The 17,563-nt window shown below is 45.7% G+C and overlaps 1 long non-coding RNA gene across 1 annotated transcript in view; it reads left to right on the forward strand.

Moving 5' to 3' along the window:
* The window catches only part of LOC126273076 (uncharacterized), a 292,705-nt gene that overhangs the window by 49,367 nt on the left and 225,775 nt on the right, over positions 1-17,563 (forward strand). The window contains exon 2 of the long non-coding RNA XR_007549302.1: positions 8,749-8,836. This is a non-coding gene — a long non-coding RNA (uncharacterized LOC126273076). The remainder of the gene's footprint in view (positions 1-8,748; positions 8,837-17,563) is intronic.

Below are 17,563 nucleotides of genomic sequence, written 5' to 3' on the forward strand. Positions count from 1 at the left end.
TAGCTGACGTGACGTCACCAACAAGCGCCGTGGCCTCCCTTTGAGTCGTTGTTGCTCGGGCACGAACTGCATGCACGGAAGGATACATGCTAGTGACGAAACATTTTAGGCGGTAACGTAACGGGGGCACTTAGTCTTGTGGAAGCATCGAATACATAGGAGATGCTACAGCTTCCTATGACCGGGCTATAGACGATTCGTCAAACCCTTACCTACATCATCTGTGATGTAGGAGCACAGTAAGTGAAACCTGGCCAAACAGCTCGAGGCGTTCGCTTTGTATCGCTACTGCGAGTCAACGCGGCAGACGCATTTGCACATCGAGGTCGCGGGCGGGATTTCGCCACGGCGTTATACAAGGACGGCGGCTTCTGAATCCGCGGAAGACCGACAGGTGAGTGCGTATTGATGTCGCTTCTGCTAACGACGTCCGGATTCCTTCCAGTCATTGCAGTACTTCGTGAGGATGGTGGTGTAAGTGGCGGTTCTGGAGCTTCCGGGCGAGCAGCTGGGCTCGCGAGTACGAGGTTCAGAAAATGGCTCTGACCATTGTGGGACACAACTTCTGAGGTCATCAGTGCCCGAGAACTTAGAACTACTTAAACCTGACTAACCTAAGAACATCACACACATCCATGCCTGAGGCAGGATTCGAACCTGCGACCGTAGCGGTCGCGCGGTTCAAGACTGTAGCGCCTAGAAACGCTCTGCCACCCGGCCGACAGCACGAGGTCCTTACAAAAGTAAGGAGTGAGGCATTGGACTACCACTTCGCTGCAGGCGTCTCCTAGCGCTGTTCCAGATAGTAAAAACAAAGCGTTGAAAACCACTATAACATACTGACAAAAAAAAGAAAAGACATTTCTTATACAGCTTGGCCCACGGTGCTAATACACTACTGACCATTAAAATTGCTACACCAAGAAGAAATGCAGATGATAAACGGGTATTAACTGCACAGATATATTATACTAGAACTGACATGTGATTACATTTTCACGCAATACATCCTGAGAAATCAAGTACCCATAACAACCACCTCTGGCCGTAATAACGGCCTTGTTACGCCTGGGCATTGAGTCAAACAGAACTTGGATGCCGTGTACAGGTACAGTTGCCCATGCAGCTTGAACACGATACCACAGTTCATAAAGAGTAGTGACTGGCGTATTGTGACGAGCCAGTTGCTCGGCCACCATTGACCAGACATTTTCAATCGGTGAGAGATCTGGAGAATGTGCTGGCCAGGGCCAGGGCAGCAGTCGAACGTTTTCTGTATCCAGAAAGGCCCGTACAGGACCTGCAACATGCGATCGTACACTATCCTGCTGGAATGTAGGATTTCGCAGGGATCGAATGAAGGGTAGAGCCACGGGTCGTAACATATCTGAAATGTAACATCCACCGTTCAAAGTGCCGACAATGCAAACAAGAGGTGACCGAGACGTGTAACCAATAGCACCCCATACCATCAAGCGAGGTGATACGGCAGTATGGCGATGACGAATACACGTTTTCAATGTGCGTCACCGTGATGTCGCCAAACGCGGATGCGACCATCATGATGCTGTAAAAAGAGCCTGGATCCATCCGAAAAAATTACGTTGTGCCATTCGTGCACCCAGGTTTGTCGTTGAGTACACCATCTCAGGCGCTCCTGTGATGCAGCGTCAAGGGTAACCGCAGCCACGGTCTCTGAGCTCATAGTCCATGCTGCTGCAAACGTCGTCGAACTGTTCGTGCAGATGGTTGTCGTCTTGCAAACGTCCCCATCTGTCGACTCAGGGGTCGAGACGTGGCTGCACGATCCGTTACAGCCATTCGGATAAGATGCCTTTCATGTCGGCTGCTAGTGATACGAGTCCGTTGGGATCCAGCACAGAGTTCCATATTACTCTCCTGAACTCACCGATTCCATATTCTGCTACCAGTCATTGAATCTCGACCAACGCGAGGAGCAATGTCGCGATACGATAAACCGCAATCGCGATAGGCTACAATCCGACCTTTATCAAAGTCGGAAACGTGATGGTACGCATTTCTCCTCCTTACACGAGACATCACAACAACTTTTCACCAGGCAACGCCTGTCAACTGCTGTTTGTGTATGAGAAATCGGCTGGAAACTTTCCTCTTGTCAGCGCGTTTGTAGGTGTCAGCACCGGCGCCAACCTTGTGTGAATGTTCGGAAAAGCTAATCATTTGCGTATCACAGCATCGTCTTCCTGTCGGTTAAATTTCGCGTCTGTAGCGCGTCATATTCGTGGTGTATCAATTTTAATGGCCGGTAGTGTGTTACCAACAAGTGCTCCTAGCTCTGAAGGTATGCACCTTAAAGTCCATGTTTATCTACTACCTACTCCGGAAATAGGGAAAGCAGCAAAGACCTTGCAGAAGAAGAGATATCGGAACCGTTTCCGCTTGTAGCTTACAACTCGGTCCCTTAGCTCAAATTCATACATTTACCCTCTCTCTCTCATCCGTGAAAGTTTATCCCATCATCACAGAATCACGCTGGAAACATGCTTTCATAGAGAAACCTTATTTCAGTTATGTTCTTCTGGGTGCACATCATTAATCAGCCACGCCGAGGAAAGAATGAGAGGAAATATATTTCATCTCCGAACCCGTGTCACGTTTCACATTTTAGAAGAATTTAAGCACAAATTAGTGAACAATGCACTCGAGACTCGTAGTTGCCATTAGAGTACGAGCATGAAAGCAATTCTTTTTTTTCGGGGGGAGGGGGGGGGGGGGTTCTGAGAATATACACAATTTATTCTGCAAAACTCTGATTTCAAGTGTTAGAAAAGGTAATCTCGAAAAGTAAATTGTTCAAATGACTCTGAGCACTATGGGACTTAACATCTGAGGTCATCAGTCCCCTAGGCTTAGAGGTACTTAAAGCTAACTTACCTAAGGACATCACGCAGGATTCGAACCTGCAACCGTAAGCATTCGAGTGGTTCCGGACTGTTGCGCCTACAACCTCTCGGGCAGTATGGCCGGCCTTGAAAAGTAAAATGAACTTCCAGCCCTTTCAAAATGATTCAGCGTAAGACACAAGCAGTGTAATCGTTCACAGTTTCTCTTGACTGACGAGCTTTGCTTATCGACCTAGATGATGCAGCGAAACATGTGGAGCTTGTGAGTTAAATCGGAGCACCTCGTGCACAATCGCCAGCCGCAACGCATTCGACAACAGGTGCGCCGCCTCACTGGGAATCCAATAGCTCGGTGCGAGAACAACGTGTTCAGGTGCATTGGCAACGACAGGAACGCCTTTAAGACGCGACCTGAAACCCCACTGGCAGGAATTCGGTCCAGACGGTGTGGCTCTTGTCAACGACGCGTGCGTGACGTCAGCACCGTGGCGAGCGGTTCTCACGCGAAGGATTTATGTGAAAGTGGCCTCGCCTTATCAAGTGTTATTTTGTTGTCTGCTCTGTAGGCGGAGGGGATCAAAAGACTCTCGTGCATTTTCGCGACGATAACGCTTGTCGGAGCGAGCAATCCGGCTCCGTCTCTATCAGTTACCAGCGTCCAAAGGTCGCTCTGGCATTCGTTGTGCGGGATGGTGTTCAGAAGGCCCAGACAGTCGTACGAGGTGTGTTCAAAAACATACCGGGAATATTTGTATTTTGAATGCCACCGCTTTTATCAATCCACCAAACACTTCAAGAACTCGATTTCACGGACAGGTGTTAGGTCTCTCGACGATCTACATCTACATGGATACTCTGCAAATCACATTCAAGTGCCTGCCAGAGGGTTCATCGAACCACCTTCACAATTCTCTATTATTCCAATCTCGTGTATCGCGCGGAAAGAATGAACACCTATACCTTCCCCTACAAGGTCTGATATCCCTTATTTTATCGTGGTGATCGTTCCTCCCTATGTAGGTCGGCGTTAACAAAATATTTTCGCATTCGGAGGAGATAGGTGGTGATTGGAATTTCGCGAGAAGATTCCGTCGCAGCGAAAAACGCCTTTCTTTTAATAATTTCCAGCCCAAATCCTGTGTCGTTTCTGTGACACACTCTCCCACATTTCGCGATAATACACAACGTGCTTCCTTTCTTTGAACTTTTTCGATGTACTCCGTCCGTCCTATCTGGTAAAGATCCAACACCGCGCAGCAGTATTTTAAGAGGACGGACAAGCGTAGTGTCCTCAGTCTGCTTAGTAGGTCTGTTACATTTGCTAAGTGTTCTGCCAATAAAACGCAGCCTTTGGTTAGCCTTCCCCAAAACATTTTCTATGTGTTCTTCCCAATTTAAATTGTTCGTAATTGTAATACCTAGGTATTTAGTTGAATTAACGGCTTTTAGATTAGACTGATTTATCGTGTAACCGAAGTTTAACGAGTGGATGACCTCACACTTTTCGTTGTGTAGGGTCAACTGCCACTTTGCGCACCATTCAGATATCTTTTCTAAATCGTTTTGCAGTTTGTTTTAATTTTCTGATGACTTTATTAGTCGATAAACGACAGCGTCATCTCCAAACAACCGATGACGGCTGCTCAGATTGTCACCCAAATCGTTTATATACATAAGGAACAGCAAAGGGCCTATAACACTACCTTGGGGAACGCCAGAAATCACTTCTGTTTTACTCGATGACTTTCCGTCAATTACTACGGAACCGCGCGACTGCTACGGTCGCAGGTTCGAATCCTGCCTCGGGCATGGATGTGTGTGATGTCCTTAGGTTAGTTAGGTTTAAGTAGTTCTCAGTTCTAGGGGACTGATGACCACAGTTGTTAAGTCCCATAGTGCTCAGAGCAATTTGAACCATTTTGATCCAATTACTACGAACTGTGATCTCTCTGACAGGAAATCACAAATCCAGTCACATAGCTGAGACGATATTCCATGAGCACGGATTTTCACTACGAGCCGCTTGTGTGGTAACGTGTCAGAAGTCTTCCGGAAATCGAGAAATACGGAATCGATCTCAAATTCCTAGTCAATAGCACTCAGCACTTCATATGAATAAAGAGCTAGTTGTGTTTCACAGGAACGATGTTTCCTAAACCCATGTTGACTGTGTGTCAATAGACAGTTTTCTTTGAGGTAATTCATAATGTTCGAACACAATATATGTTCTAAAATCCTTCTACATATAGACGTTAACGATATGGGTCTGTAATGTGGATGTGTTTTGAATCTCATCTGTGCTTGTAGAACGACAGCTCGTTACACTTTTCTTTATTTTTGGAAATAGGTAAGCCACAAGGGGCCGTATGTCCCGAAAATGGAGGCTGGTGCAACGTTACAGTATCGGTTTTGGCTAAAAAATCACAAACAAGTGACAAGTGTTGGCAGGTGTATTATTTAACACTGGACATATACTTTTCCAGGCCAAAACAGCAGCGAAAAAATGGCTCAAACTGTACTAGTGCAACACACGAAATTACAAAATTTCCATTATGTTTTGTACAGCTGTCCTACTTTAAGGCAGATTCATAATTACGATGGGTGTAGACTGAAATCGTTTTTATAGATAGTCCATGCAAATGCGAGATTTCCTACTCAAACTTTAACAGATGTATGTTTCGGTCTTTTGAAAATGGTACACTTTACTTTTGATAATCATCTTTTGGATATTGTAATTCTTGTTATTTCCGTGCTTGATAAGAAAAACTGGAGAGGAATTCCGCTTTACGTAAAACACCGTTTCCTAGTTTTCTGCCGGCTGCTGTCGCCGAGCGGTTCAAGCCGCTTCAGTCCGGATCCGCGCTGCTGCTACGGTCGCAGGTTCGAATCCTGCTTCGGGCATGGATGTGTGTGCTGTTCTTAGGTTAGTTAGGTTAAGTAGTTCTGAGTCTAGCGGACTGACGACCTCAGATGTTTAGTCCCATAGTGCTCAGAGTCATTTGAACCATTTTTTTTCGTGGTTTTCTATATGTTGTTTCTATATGTTTCTATAGTGCTTAGAACCATTTGAACCTAGTTTTGTTTTGAGGCAGACATGTTTCAGAACTTGCGCTGCCTTCAATGGAATTATTGTTACATGTTAACCTCTTTTGTATGTTATATGAAGTTTTGGCACAAAATATTTAACAGTTGTAAAAGGAGCGATAATTAAGTGTCACGCATTTTACATTAGTTTTCATTCAGTACAGAGTTAAGACATGTATCAGGAAGTTGAGGCATTGTGTGTTTAGTTCCAAGTTTACTATAAAACTAAAACCTCTATCGTAAATGAACGACGTAGAATACGTCATGTCAGTGACATACGTTTGAAGTCTGTGCTGTGTGCAAACTAATGTAAAGGTAAGGTGAAGCCGGGAACAGGTACATGCTTGCCACTGAATCAGGTGCGACGATCAGCGATCCGTTCTTTCATTGTGAATGCACACCAAGCCTGATCTATTATGAAATCCGAAATGGCGAGTGAGCGGTTCATGGATAGGAACGGTAGCGGTGTGCAAGAAGCTACGACTTTGGGTCGTATGGGAAGCGTGCTTGTATGGCCGAGGCGGTTTGGGCAACAGCTCGCATTATGCGGAGTCGAGGATTCGAGTCCCGGCCCAACACAAATGGAAGATTAGTGTTTACCTTCCCCTCGACAACTCATTAGAGACGGAGTTCGGATGAGGGAATGATGGGGAAGTAAATCAGCCATGCCTTTTCAAAAAACCATACCAGCATTTCCCTGAAGAGAGAGAAGTCATGGAAAACTTAAATCAGAATGGCCGGACGAGGGTTTGAACCGTCGCCGTCCCGAAAGTGAGTCTAGTGCATTAACCACTCTGGCACTAATTTTCACCTGTTATCATTGACTCATTTGGACGCCCAAATGCGGCTAATGTCACTGAATTCCTGCGAATAGCTACAAATGACTCCATTGAGACATGTTAAATGTTTTGTGCCGAAAGTTCACGTATCCCACATGTTGTTGCTGTTGTTGTTGTTGTTGGCCGGCCGCGGTGGTCCTGCGGTTCTACGCGCTCAGTCCGGAACCGCGCGACTGCTATGGTCGCAGTTTCGAATCCTGCCTCGGGCATGGATGTGTGTGATGTCCTTAGGTTAGTTAGGTTTAATTAGTTCTAAGTTCTAGGCGACTGATGACCACAGATGTTAAGTCGTATAGCGCTCAGAGCCATTTGAACCATATTTGTTGTTGTTGTTGTTGTGGTCTTCAGTCCAGAGACTGGTTTGATGCGTCTGTCCATGCTACTCTATCGTGTGCAAGCTTCTTCATCTCCCAGTACTTATTGCAACCTACATCCTTCTGAACGTGCTTAGTGTTTTCATCTCTTGGTCTGCCTCTACGATTCTTACCCTCCACGCTGCCGTCCAATACTAAATTGGTGATCCCTTGATGCCTCAGAACATGTCCTACCAAGCGATCCCTTCTTCTAGTCAAGTTGTGCCACAAATTTCTCTTCTCCCCAATTCTATTCAAGATCTCCTCTTTAGTTATGTGACCTACAAATCTAATCTTCAGCATTCTTCTGTAGCACCACTCTTCGAAAGCTTCTGTTTTCACTTCCATACATGGCTACACTCCATACAAATACTTTAAGAAACGGCTTCCTGACACTTAAATCTATACTCGAAGTTAACAAATTTCTCTTCTTCAGAAACGCTTTCCTTGCCATTGCCAGTCTTCATTTTATATCCTCTCTGCTTCGACCATCATCAGTTATTTTGCTCCCGAAACAGCAAAACTCCTTTACTACTTTAAGTGTCTTTTTTCCTAATCTAATTCCCTCAGCCTCACCCGACTTAATTCGACTACATTCCATTATCCTCGTTTTGCTTTTGTTGATGTTCATCTTATATTCTCCTTCAAGACACTGTCCATTCCGTTCAACTGCTCATCCAAGTCCTTTGCCGTCTCTGACAGAATTACAATGCCATCGGCGAACCTCAAAGTTTTTACTTCTTCTCAATGATTTTTAATACCTACTCCAATTTTTTCTTTTGTTTCCTTTACTGCTTGCTCACTATACAGATTGAATAACATCGGGGAGAGGCTACAACCCTGTCTCACTCCTTTCCCAACCACTGCTTCCCTTTCATGCCCCTCGACTCTAATAAGTGCCATCTGGTTTCTGTACAAATCGTAAATAGCCTTTCGCTCCCTGTATTTTAACCCTGCCGCCTTCAGAATGTGAAAGAGAGTATTCCAATCAACAGCGTCAAATGCTTTCTCTATGTCTACAAATGTTAAAAACGTAGGTTTGCCTTTCTTTAATCTGTTTTCTAAGATAAGTCGAAGGGTTAGTATTGCCTCACGTGTTCCAACATTTCGACGTAATCCAAACTGATTTTCCCCGCGGTCGGCTTCTACCAGTTTTTCCATTCGTCTGTAAAGAATTCGTGTTAGTATTTTGCAGCCGTGGCTTATTAAACTGATACTTCGGTAATTTTCACATCTGTCAGCACCTGCTTTCTTTGGGATTGGAATTATTATATTCTTCTTGAAGTCTGAGGGTATTTCGCCTGTCTCATACATCTTGCACACCAGATGGTAGAGTTTTGTCAAGGCTGGCTGGCTCTCGCAAAGCTATCAGTAGTTCTAAGAGGTTAAAATGCAACAACACTTTTGCAGAAACGAAATAAACAAATAAACGCACGGATGGGAACACAAAAAGTACTGAAAATTGTCTGCGTGAAATAATACTAGAATACGGTGCCTCGCTTAAGGCGGAATTCCTCCAGCTTTTGTTTGTGATGTGCACTGGTTTTGCCGCTGGAATATTTGACACAAATTATCTTCTTTCCGCAGGAGACACCGCAGTGATGCCTCCGCCATATTGAGAACTGCCCGTTCGTCTCGTTGCTGTGAGCAGTAAGGTGACGCCGAGCACAGAAAGGTACGAGCGCGCCTCTGAATCAGTGGCACACACCTGCAGAAGTGAACGGCTGCTCTTAACGATGCAGCTCCCGCACTGGCTGAATCGCACTGCTGCCAACCGCGACAGCCGAAAGCGAGGACGGCATTTGAACTTGCAGCTGGCGCGTTGCGAAACAAGCCGCGCGCCGCCTCAAAGTCTCATTCATACCACTTGGCTGGGCCTCGCCGGGACACAATGTGCCACCAATTCAGTCTCTGTTGCAGAGGCCCGGTTGTCGGCGGGGCTCTTCAGCAGGGGTGGCAAGTATTTTAGGAAGGGCGTACACCCACTCGAATGAGGAGATGAAACATGTTTGACAGCGTAGGTTTTAATGACTGAAAGAATACGTTTTGCTAGCAAGACTAGCTGGCATTATCAAAGCCTGACTCTTTATTGCTGGTGGCGGACTAGAGTGAGCTCGCGACCAGAGATTATAGGAGGGCGAGTCAAATGAAAACCTTAAATATTTCTTTAAAATATTATTTATTGTGCAGAATTGGTACAAAGCTGTATCACTTTGCAACATAATCTCCCCCACGCTCAATGCTGGTCCTCCAGCGCTTACAAAGTGCATAAATTTCTTTAGAAAAAAATTCTTTTGGTAGTCCGCACAACCACTCATGCACCGCATGGCGTAGCTCTTTATCAGAACGGTAATTCTTTCCTCCAATTGAGTGGTCCAAACATATGGAAATCACTCGGGGCAAGGTCTGGTGAGGATGGTGGATGAGGAAGACATTCGAAATGCAGGTCTGTGATTGTTGCAACTGTTGTACGGTAAGTGTGGGGCCTTGCGTTGTCATGTTGCAAAAGGACACCTGCTGACAGCAATCCACGTCGCTTTGATTTGATTGCAGGCCGCAGATGATTTTTTAGGAGATCTGTGTTTATGCACTGGTGACAGTGGTTCCTCTAGGCATGTAACGCTCCAAAATGGCGCCTTTTTCTTAAGGTGACCATCCGTCCCGTTTTTTTTTTTTTTTTTTTTTTCGGGACAGTCCCGATTTTTGTGTCTCTGTCCCGAATTTTTTCAAAGGTAATTCGGGACACCTGTTTGTCCCGAAATTAACAATCATGATTCAATTTGTCCCTTATTAGACAATCATTTCACCTGTATCGCTATATTTTATTATTAATTTTAGTTATGGCGGGAAATTGTTTGACGAGAGGGTACGACAAATTGTTGAAACCGTTATCAAACTGTTTCTACTGTGCAAACACGTGTTGGCCGCAGCTCGAACAGTTAATGGGCAGTCAGAGACCACGGCAACTGGGAAAAAGTCGCACTCGACTGCATTCGCGCGGTCGAAACTGTTCTAACCGTAACTCGAACAGAAGAGGGAAGAAATCTGCATATTTTCTGATAGCCATGGAAGAGGCAGAGGAGGTTCTTTGGCAAACATTCAGACGAAATACAAAGTAACTCCAACAGACGAACAGTAATACAGGCTACGCTCTCGTTGACTTTGGCGTCGCCATCGCAGTGTATGCTGGTCTCTAGAATACTACCATTTGTCATCTGTGTGCGGCATATTATATCAGATTGATAAAGAACATTCACAGCACTGATAAATACAGTTGCCCTGGATCACACTCATTCATCTTAGAAATTATTAATAAAATGTAAATGTGCTTTTCTTTGTAACAATTTTAATTGGTATTTTGTATTTATTACATGTAATTGAAACCTTCTTCTCATATAATAAATAAATAAATAAATATAGCCTATTTTGCAAATTTTTTAATGTGGCCCGGATTTGAGCCTAGGAAATATGTTAATTTCCGAATTTGAGTCTAGAAAATATGGTCATCTTACTTTTTCTCCCAAAAGAGCGTCAGCATAAGCTTCCCTGCTGATGGTTCGGTTGGAAGCTTCTTCGGCTTTGGTGATGAGGAATGGCGGGCGCCATTCCTTGCGCGCTCTCTTCGTTTCCGGTTGGTGGAAGTAAAACCCAGGTTTCGTCCCCAGTAACTATTCTTGCAAGGAAGTAGTTCTAAGTTCTAGGGGACTGATGACCTCAGATGTTAAGTCCCATAGTGCTCAGAGCCACTTTGAACCATATGGTGGATGACGAAGACACTCAAAATGCAGGTCTGTGATTGTTGCAACTTTTGTACGGGCAGTGTGGGGCCTTGCATTGTCATGTTGCATAAGGACACCTGCTGACAACAATCCACGTCGCATTGATTTGATTGCAGGCCGCAGATGATTTTTTAGGAGATCAGTGCATGATGCACTGGTGATAGTGGTCTCTCTAGGCATGTAATGCTCCAAAATGAGGCCTTTTTCGTCCCAAAAGAGTCACCCTAACCTTCACTGCTGATGGTTCTCTTCGAAGCTTCTTTGGTTTTGGTGATGAGGAATGGCGCCATTCCTTGCTCGCTCTCTTCGTTTCCGGTTGGTGGGAGTGAACCCACGTTTCGTCCCCAGTAACGATTGTTGCAAGGAAGCCATCACCTTCTCTTTCAAAGCGCCGAAGAAGTTCTTCACAAGCATCAACACGTTGTTCTCTCATTTCAGGAGTCAGCTACCGTGGCACCCATCTTGCGGACACTATGTGAAACTGGAGCACATCATGCGCAATGTGGAGTGCTGACCCATGACTAATGCTGCAATGTCATTCAGTGTCACTAGGCGGTTTTCCTTCACTATGGCTTCAACTGCTGCAATGTTCTGTGGAGTCACAACTCGTTGTGCCTGACGTGGACGAGGAGCATCTTCCACTGAAGTCACACCATTTGCGAATTTCCTACTCCATTCGTCGATGAATTTCAATAGGTTTCACACCTTCACTACCCAAAAGCTATAATAACAGAACGCTGTTCTTCCCTGGTGCAAGTCGCAAGTAGGGCGGACATCTTCATACTGATACTGCGACGGTATGTGTGCATCTGCACTATGCTGCCACCTACGGGACGTTCTGAACGCTTTTTGTAGCACGCGTACCAACTTACAGGATAACGGCGCGAAATTTCGATTTGTAATTACAAATTTAAAGTTTTCATTTTAATTACAAATTTAAAGTTTTCATTTGACTCACACTCGTATGTACCTAGCACACGAAAGCCCGAGAGGGCTTTTCTGTGGTCATTACCGCTGCGGTTCTCGTCTTACTTCTTGATACGGATGTTCCCTGAAGCACAGGAATCGAGGGTTCGTTCACCTTGAGTCTTTCTTATTTCTTGTTGAAGCTGTTGTCATGTTTGTGCATTTCTAAGGCTTTCGTGAGCAAGCACGCGTGGTAGCTTTTCTCCACGCAAGGACTTCCGTCTCGTCGAATTTTACTACGTGCTCGGTCTCGCACAACGCGTTCTCGACCGCGGCCTATTTCTCCACCTGTCCCAACCTACAATGGCGCTTATGTTCGGTGGGTGACCAAGGTACTGATAGACTTTGAAACATCCCCTTAGAAAAAGTGCTGGAAAACCTCTACGTTATTTCATTGTCAAACAGCTGAGCAAAACTGAACGTACTCAGACATTTCTGGCTTTACTCATTCTGATCAACACTAAACTGACACACAATTTTTTTTTTTTTTTTTTTTTTTTTTTTTTTTTTTTTTTTTTAGCGTAACATCCGCCCCCTGTAGCTGAGTGGTCAACGCGACAGACTGTCCTCAGGGCCCGAGATCGATTCCGGGCTGGGTCGGAGATTTTCTCCGCTCAGGGACTGGGTGTTGTGTTGTCCTAATCATCATCATTACATCCTCCTGGACGCGCAAGTCGCCGAAGTGGCGTCAAATCGAAAGACTTGCACCAGGCTAGTGGTGTACCCGTGGGAAGGCCCTCGTCACACGCCATATATATTAGCGCAACGAAATCTGACTTTCAATAATCCCTACAAAAGAATGGCCCTGGCTAACAATAACCTATACCTCTCATGAATCACTTACCTCACAAAAATCTTCGTTACTCGAATTACTGCAATACAGCGAGCGCCAATACTGCCAGCTAAATATAAGATTCTAAGTACTAAAGGCACTAACTACTGATAGGCATAAGTAGCAAATGAAAGAGTTTGATGGAGAACAAAGTATGTATTTACATTAATAGCGTTCAGAAGTTCATGACATCCAGGCTTACAAATTTCCTTTTTCTGACGGTCACACGTCCAGATCGTCCGCTTTCAAAACTCCGCCATCTCTCTCCCCACATCCACCACTGCTGGCGGCTCACCTCCAACTGCACAACGCTACGCTTAGTTCACATCCAACTGCCGCTGCCCAACATTACAATGGCGAATATTCCAACAATGCCAACCATCCACAGACTGCACACAGCACAGTCAGTGATGTTCATACAGAGCGCTACGTGGCGTAACCAACATAAAAACCTAAACAGCCTACTTACAACTTCTCTACATGTACATGGCACGAGTATATTCCAGACATTGCGAGAGGGTGCCGTTTTTGTCCTTTGCCTATCTGAGACACTTGTTGATCTTCTTTGTCGGTTTAAAAGTAGTCTTTACACCGTGTTGGCGGAAGATACGGCCGATTCTGTCCGTCACCCTGGCAATGTATGGCAGTAAGTCCGTACCCGACATTTCTTTTTCATATATGTCACTTCGCCGAGTGTTTCATTTCGTGACACTTTCATGTGACTGGCAGTGTACACATCGCTCCTCAGAAGACTTTACAGACATTGTATCTCCCGCCCGAGCTGCGGCGGACCACATATTCGTCTTCGCGCGTTACAAGCCCATTTATCATCTCTCTTGTCGGGCTCCATGCTGGTCTGACAGCTTGTGCAGCTATCGATCTATCTGTGTCGGTTTTCGATACACGCTGCATCCAAGGTTTTCACCATCCCTTGTAACCATCTGTTGGTTCTTTTCTACACTACTGGCCATTAAAATTGCTACACCAAGAACAAATGCAGATGATAAACGGGTATTCATTGGACAAATATATTACACCAGAACCCACATGTCACTACATTTTCACGCAATTTGGGTGCATAGATCCTGAGAATTCAGTGCCCAGAACAACCACCTCTGGCCGTAATAATGGCCTTGATACGCGTGGGCATTGAGTCAGGCAGAGCTTGGATGCAGCTTCAACACGATACCACAGTTCATCAAGAGTAGTGACTGGCGTATTGTGACGAGCCAGTTGCTCGGCCACCATTGACCAGACGTTTTCAATTGGTGACAGATATGGAGAATGTGCTGGCTTTCTGCATCCAGAAAGGCCCGTACAGGACCTGCAACATGGGGTCGTGCATTATCCTGCTGATATGTAGGGTTTCGCAGGGATCGAATGAACGGCAGGGCCACGGGTCGTAACACATCTGAAATGTAACGTCCGCTGCTCAAGGTGCTGTCAGTGCGAACAAGAGGTGACTGAGACATGTAACCAATGGCACCCCATACCATCACGCCGGGTGATACGCCAGTATGGCGATGATGAGTACACGCTTCCAATGTATGTTCACCGCGATGTCGCCAAACACGGATGCGACCATCATGATGCTGTAAACAGTACTAGGATTCATCCGACAAAATGGCGTTTGCCCATTCGTGCACCCAGGTTCGTCTTTGAGTACACCATCGCAGGCGCTCCTGTCTGTGATTCAGCGTCTAGGGTAACTGCAGCCATGGTCTCCGAGCTGATAGTCTATGCTGCTGCAAACGTCGTCAAACTGTTCGTGCAGATGGTTGTTGTCTTGCAAACGTCCCCATCTGTTGACTCAGGGATCGAGACGTGGCTGCACAATCCGTTACAGCCATGCGGATAAGATGCCTGTCACCTCGACTGCTAGTGATACGAGGCCGTTGGGATCCAGCACGGCGTTCCGTATTACTCTCCTGAACCCACCGATTCCATATTCTGCCAACAGTCATTCGATCTCGACCAACGCGAGCAGCAATGTCGCGATACGATAAATTGCAATCGCGATAGGCTACAATCCGACTTTGTTACGCATTTTTCCTCCTTACAGGAGGCATCACAACAACGTTTCAAAAGGCAACGCCTGTCAACTGCTGTTTGTGTATGAGAATTCGGTTGGAAACTTTCGTCATGTCAGCACGTTCTAGGTGTCGCCAGCGGGGCCAACCTTCTGTGAATGCTCTGAAAAGCTAATCATTTGCATTATCACAGCATCTTCTTCCTGTTGGCTAAATTTCGCGTCTGTTGCACGTGATCTTCGTGGTGTAGCAATTTTAATGGCCAGCAGTGTACCTCCGTAGTAAATTTTATGTTGGCGTGGGCACTGCTCAGATGCCTTAGAAAGTCACCGAGCTATTCCTCACCATAGCTCCACACAACGAGGATGATGACTACATACCTGTACCACACCTTAAGTTTACTAGCTACTAAGCCCGGGGTCTGTGTTTCGATATGTCCCACGAAGAAACTGGCCTCCACTGGACTGTTTGGGACTGCCCATGGCGACGCCTTCCGGCTGTCTGCACTATTGTTCACATTTAAGAGGGAATGCATGGTGTCTACGGTACACGGCCTGTAGCTGATAAGGGCTGCAAGCGTTGTGAATAATACGCACAGTGGCAGCTGTAGTGGAGAAATGTACTGCTCTTTTGAGTGTGGGGGTGAAAGTCCAGTACAGACAGGACTTCAGCACCCGCCTGCTCAGTCACTGATCCTTTATTGCATGCGTCTCCCTCGGAACGTGTCTCCTGCCATATCGATGGCTCAGAAGGAAAATGTTACAACTCAAAAAATTGCACTTTTGAGCTATTGCCATCGCTTTTATACTTTAATGTAGACAAGTGTAATGTGCTGCGAATACATAGAAAGAAAGATCCTTAATGATTTAGCTACAATATAGCAGGTCAGCAACTAGAAGCAGTTAATTCCACAAATTATCTGGGAGTAGGCATTAGGAGTTATCTAAAATGGAATGACCATATAAAATTAATCGACGGTAAAGCAGATGCCAGACTGAGATTCATTGGAAGAATCCTAAGGAAATGCAGTCTGAAAACAAAGGAAGTAGGTTACAGTACACTTGTTCCCCCCCTTCTTGAATATTGCTCACCAGTGTGGGATCCGTACCAGATAGGGTTGATACAAGAGATAGAGAAGATCCAACGGAGAGAGCGCGCTTCGTTACAGGATCATTTAGTAATCGCGAAAGCCTTACGGAGATGATAGATAGAATCCAGTGGAAGACTCTGCAGGAGAGACGCTCAGTAGCTCGGTACGGGTTTATGTTGACGTTTCGGGAACATACGTTCACCGAGGAGTCAAGCAGTATATCGCTCCCTCCTACGTATATCTCGTGAAGAGAACATGTGAGTTTTGTTTAGGGATTTAAATAAGTAAGTGTTGTAATTCAAAAAAATTATGCAAAACATAATGTTGACGAAATTTAAACATTGGAAAGTTTTTAGAGCAATAAAGAATATTTGTTCCTGTTTTCATTGTTCTTACATGCATCCCTATTTACCAGGTGCAATTACAAACTTTAAATGGCTCTGCTGTAAAATCTTGATTTTTGTGTTGGAACACTCTCCTTCTGAGCGATCGATGTCTCCATGTGATATTTTCTGCACCTCATCCTCTCAGGCGATCGTTTCCTGCAGGTTTAGCGAATTTAGCAAAATCACCCTGCATAGCTTGGGAGAGCAGCTCGTTGACATCACACATACACAAGATCGTACTGTACTGAGCATCACCGCTTTACAAATATTTCAGTTTGTTGACAGTACACGTACGAAAAATTTATACATGTGTCCATTATATTGATCCTAGTGGCTTTGAAACAAACATTAATAATAAAATGAATGTAGCATAATCACGGGCAATGAAACAATAAAAAAAATGGTTCAAATGGCTCTGAGCACTATGGGACTTAACATCTGAGGTCATCAGTCCCCTAGAACTTAGAACTACTTAAGCCTAGCTAACGTAAGGACATCACACATATCCATGCCCGAGGCAGGATTCGAACCTGCGACCGTAGCAGTCCCACGGTTCCGGACTGCAGCGCCTAGAACCGCAAGACCACCGCGGCCGGCAATGAAACAATAAAAACAGAGAAGTGACAACTGTTATCTCGTGTATCTCGATGGTTGTCGGAAGACGATAAACACGTTCGTTTACAATGGTGAAGCCCAGGTCTGTTTTAGTGTAGTCACCATAGCCGAGCATGACTCACGTACAGATGACAATTGCAGTACTCGGCGGTCTAACCGTCTTTCAGCTACGTCATTTCGTCTGGCAGAGCTATGCGGCATACAGTGTAAATTTCGATATTAACCATATCCATGCAGCTACAAGTCAGTGGTCGGCGTCACGACACGATACCCCTGCCCGTATCGATTTCCGGTCAGTTGCGGACAGAAGTCTCGTATATTTTGGTAGTTTCGGAACGTGCGCCTCGCACGGCGTGCAGAGCGCGAGTTCCCAGCCGTAGATCGACTCGGCCCACGTTTCACGCACAGCCGGCTGGGCGTCTCGTAACGAGGCGCTGTCTGCGCATGCGCGGCGCATCTACCTGCGGTGCGCGCGCCCGAGCAACACTCGCCACTAATTTGTGGCACTTCTCTCTAGCGCGCCGCTGCTCCCTGCGGCGTACATTCTGGAACGTTATCTGTCGTCTGTCGATGCAGTGATTACAGAGATAATTTTACGTTGCAGGATGCAGCCTCTGGAAGTCTAGCAACCCCACTGCATTTGGTACGAACATTTCCGGCCCGCATCTCGTGGTCGTGCTGTAGCGTTCTCGCTTCCCGCGCCC

The sequence above is a fragment of the Schistocerca gregaria genome, chromosome 5 (assembly GCF_023897955.1).
Source record: "Schistocerca gregaria isolate iqSchGreg1 chromosome 5, iqSchGreg1.2, whole genome shotgun sequence".
Lineage (NCBI taxonomy): Eukaryota > Metazoa > Arthropoda > Insecta > Orthoptera > Acrididae > Schistocerca > Schistocerca gregaria.